Here is a 4,773-nt window from a genome sequence, read left to right as displayed (position 1 = left end):
TCCTCCAGAACTGGTCTCTCCTGTTCACATGTCCAAAGTAGGAGTGATGGAGTCTCACCAAACTGGCTTCTAAGAAGCAGTCTGGCAGCACGTCTCCCAGCCCAGATGAGTTGATTCTTCTGACCGTCCACGACATCTTTCATACCCTGGTCAGCCCCACAGTGCAAAGGCAACGATGGGCTTCCTTATTCATCGGTGTGCCTTAGTGTGCCCATGGGGCGAGTGGAAATATTACAGCGTGGCCAGGTGCACTTTCGGTCCTCAAAGCAACATCTTTTTTTTTCCAACTCTTTACGGAGCTGTTTTGAAACAGATTTGTCAAAGCGGTACATTGTTTCATTTCGCGACTGCTATTCGGGTGTTGTTTATGGATGGAAATCAGACGAGATGCTCGACAGCTTCCGTCTTTTCTCCTGTTGCCACTGTTTATTGGTCCAGTAGTGAGGATTTCTGCCTTCTTTCTGCTGAAGTTGGATCCACGCCAATGGCTGTAGTCTTTGACCTCCATCAGCAAGTGCTTCTAACGGAATGAAAGCCAGGTCCTCTGCGCTCAGTAAGGTAGGCGTGCCATTTGTCTCCGGCATGTCCCCTACGGAGCCTCCCCAACTCCTGCGCCCGCATTCTTCTAGTTACCCAACCGGTCAAATTGTCGGCTCAGCATACAAACGGAGAGTATGGGGCAAGGATGCAACCCTTTAACACGTTCTTTCTGATGTCAAGCCACACTGACCCCTTGTTCTGCCCAGACCACTGCCTCCCAGTGCGTAGACAAGCCCCACATGCCCTCACAGGCTCGGTGTGAGCACAATAGAGCGTTATGGGAGTTCCATCCTAAGCAGCGCCATCCAACTTATGATTCACACAGGTGCATAGCCAATGAAACGCAGGCAAGCAGCTCTCCGGAAGTCTCTGCTGCCAGCCGAGATCCACGGCGGTGAGCAACGATACGCCTTGTGCCACGTTCCCTTCGGCATTTGGCTTGAATTTCTGGGGCGCCCAATGTGCTGCCCCTTTCCAACCTCAGGGGTGCATCGCCGGCACTCTATTGAACAGTGTTCTATAGCCACCCATAGGTTTTACTGACTGATTGCTTTCCCCAGGGATACACCACTTCCTAGTCTTTCTTAGTCTGGAGGCTTTCCTGAAACTTCCTCACCATGGGGGACCCTGCTGGCATTTGTAGTGCTGGTGGAATAGCTCCCAGCATCCCAGCACCGTCCGAGCCACTGACAGATGAAACAGATGACGAGATCAGTTAAACTAAATCTAAACAAAAAAGTCGGTTGAAGATCTCAAAATCAAAAGTCTTTTAACAGTCCATGTGTTAGACTATTTTTTTCCCTCTGAAGATCGCCAAGTTGGAAAATGGGATTTCTCGAATGCATAACCATGAAACCCACCTGAAAATGGGATCCATCCCGTTTCATGATCTTCTTTCCCCGTGACTAACACCACCCTTTCCCTCCTGTGGGACTCTGTTCCGGCACCATTTCTTGAGTGAGACTGGGGCTCTCGGGGGCAGGCCAGGGTGGGCACGTGTCCTGTAGGAGTGACACAGCCCTGCCCTGGGTGCTTTGCCTCTGCACTCAGGTTATGAGGAGGCCGGCGGCGGCAGACCTGCACAGTGACTGGAGGATTCTGCGGGGTAAGCATTCGCAAGACCTTCTGCGGCGAAGCAGCAGAGTGAAGAAACAGGTTGATGATAAGCACTACTTTCCCCCACTGCCACGCAGAGACGCTCACAGAACAGCAGGCAATTGGCCCCGTATCTGCCACCAGGATCCACCAGGATCCCATGTATGAGGCACCTGGCCAGTGGGTTTACCATTGAGCACGTGTGTGTGTTTTTCTCAACTGCTTACAGATAGCTTCACACTCAAATACACTTGAGATCTAGCTCCTAAAATAAGGCCATTCTACCTAGCCATGCTGTTACTGTGTGCCTGAAGTCCACAGACCCAGGCCATAGTGAGGAGCCCCAGTGGCAATGTGGGTTAGACATGTCCCAGTTCAACGTTAATGCGTTAATGTCTGGGAAACCCTATCAAGCAGTGATTCCCAACCTGTGGGTCACCACCCCTTTGGGGGGGGTCGAACGACCCTTTTACAGGGGCCGCCTGATTCATAACAGTAACAAAAAGACAGTGCTAAAGTAGCAATGAAAATAATGTTATGGTTGGGGGCGGTCACCACGACAAGAGGAACTGTATGAAAGGGTTGCAACATTAAGAACGTTGAGAACCACTGCTGTAAAGGGTGACTAAAACAGAATCAACCAGATGGCTGTGTGTGTGTGTTAACAGGACCTGGAACTATCCCCTAACGTTTCTGAGCCTGAAATCTTTACAGAAGCAGACTGCCAAGCGTTTTCTCTGGAAAGTCAGTTGGTGGGTTCAGGTGAACAGCCGAGCACTTCAGCACTGTGCCCCAGGGCTCCGTTACCTAACCACACGAGCCGTGAATGTATCCATGGACGTTAAAATTATATCCCCAATGTACTCGATAGTGTTGTTGTTGTTGCTGTGCACAACAGAGAGACCTGCACGGTCCTGCGCCAACCTCACCGTTGTCCCTGTGAGGGAGCCCATCGGGCAAACCCTGTGTCCATTCATCTCCTTGAGGGCCTTCCTCATTTTCACCTCTTCTCCACTGCCCCAAACATCATGTCCCTCTCCAGGGACTGGTCTCTCCTGACAACATGCCCAACGTCTGTGAGACAAAGTCTCGCCGTCCTTGCTTCTAAGGAGCACTCTGGCCGTACTTCTTCCGAGACAGACGGGGTTCTTTCTTTTTCAGCCGTCCGCGGTATTTTCAATCTTCTGTTCCAGCACCACCGTTCAAATGCGCCGATGCCTCTCCGGTCTTCCTTATTCAATGTCCAACTTTCACAGGCAGCTGAGGCAATGGAGAACACCATGGCTTGGGTCAGGCTCAACGTCACCCTCAAAGTAACGTCCTTGCTTTTCGATACTCTAAAGAGGTCTTGTGCCACAAATCAACCTAGTGCAACACGTCTTTTGAAACGTTAGGGGATAGTTCCAGGTCCTGTTAACACACACACACACACACACACACACACACACACACAGCCATCTGGTTGATTCTGTTTTAGTCACCCTTTACAGCAGTGGTTCTCAACGTTCTTAATGTTGCAACATTCTTAATGCTGCTTCCAGGACCATTGGTTGTGGATTCAAGCAAGACAAAATCCTTGAACATGTCAACCTTTTCTCCATTGATCGTGATGTTACCTGCGGGTCTCATTGTGAGGGTTTTGGTTTGCCTTGCATGGAGTTGTCATCCGTACTGAATGCTACGGTCCTTAACCTCCGTCAGCAAGGGCTTCAAGTCCTCTTCACTCTCAGCAAACAAGGCTGTGTCACCGGCATATAAGCCTTCCTCCAATCCTAATGCCACACTCTTCTTCATCAAACCCAGCTTCTCTGATGATTTGCACACAGATTGAACAAGTGTGGTGAGAGGATACAACCTTACACACACCTTTTCAGATTTTAAACCATGCGGTATTTCCTTCCCTATGGCGGGGCATATTTAAATCTCCCTCCTTTCCTCAAAATGTGCTCCACAGGAGGGCAGTGTTTTATTTATTTATTCCCGCCCCTGTGCTGCCCAGCTGGGAACTAATCAAAGCCCGGCCATTGTGCTTGGTCACTTTTCTTTGGTCTCCTTCTCAGATAAGGCCTTTCTGAAGGCCTAGGCTTCATGATAAACCCGACTTTTCCTGGGTCTGACTCGATTTTCTGTTCCCCCAGTATTCTTTTATTTATCCGTTTTAAGTAATATTTCCGTGCATTTCCGGTGAAGGATGACACACGGCGGAGGGGCTCCCAGGTGACAGTTGTGCGCAGTGTTGGGCAGCTTGCTTCTCCTGCCATGTGCCTCGGTCTTCTTCCACTCTGGGAGTGTCTGAGGGAGTGCCCCTACTCGTTCTTTCTGACACTACGTCCTTGAGTTGACACGTCTCACCTCATTTCCTGCGCTCAGCCTTCTGTTCTAGAAAATTCTCTGTTGGGGCTCTCTCTCTATCTCTCTCTCTCTCTCTCTTTCCCCTTTCCGTTCAGCCACACCTATACACTCCCAAGAGTCAACAGAGCCCCTTCCAGGGATATATGAGAGGCCTTCAAAATGCTGCTGAACCAATGCAATGAGGATGGGATCAGCCCGCCACCGTTTTGAAACCTTCTTGTACACCTTTTGTTTCCACAAGATTTCTTGAGACCTCACGCTCAGAGCCGGCTCCTCAATATCCCAACCAAACACGATTTAATGGATTAATCACAACAAATTGCAGTTGGAAAGGAAAACAAATTTCCGGAGCTTTCTTGGCTGATTAGCAAACAGTGCCTTCAGATGCTCAGGGGTGAGCCGACTGTCAAATAGGCCTTCCTGCCCGGGAACGAGGAGGCGCTGGCTGCCAGGGCGCCCTGCCTGCCTGTGGGAAAACCACTGAGACGGGGAGGAGAGCGAACTGGTTCTTCTAGTCCTGGAGCCTCTGTGCCTGGTCATTCGTGGACACAGTTCCTAAAGCAACGATTCAAAAATGCTTATGGCTCAAACGGACCTCCCCAACCCTCCGCCAGCACCTGGCCATTGTCGCTGGTGTTGCACTCTGTGGTGGTGGGTGCGCTGGAGTGGGCCCATGCCGTGAGCATGTCCAGACCCTCTAACACTGCTAGCTTACACAGCGGAAATGATCAAGCTCTCTGAACCAGGTGATTTCACTGACTTGGGGCTCCCTTAACCCTCTGCCTG

The sequence above is a fragment of the Echinops telfairi genome, unplaced genomic scaffold (assembly GCF_000313985.2).
Source record: "Echinops telfairi isolate 266 unplaced genomic scaffold, ASM31398v2 ScPeMD7_2565;HRSCAF=3150, whole genome shotgun sequence".
NCBI classification, from domain to species: domain Eukaryota; kingdom Metazoa; phylum Chordata; class Mammalia; order Afrosoricida; family Tenrecidae; genus Echinops; species Echinops telfairi.
This window is presented reverse-complemented; position numbering follows the sequence as displayed.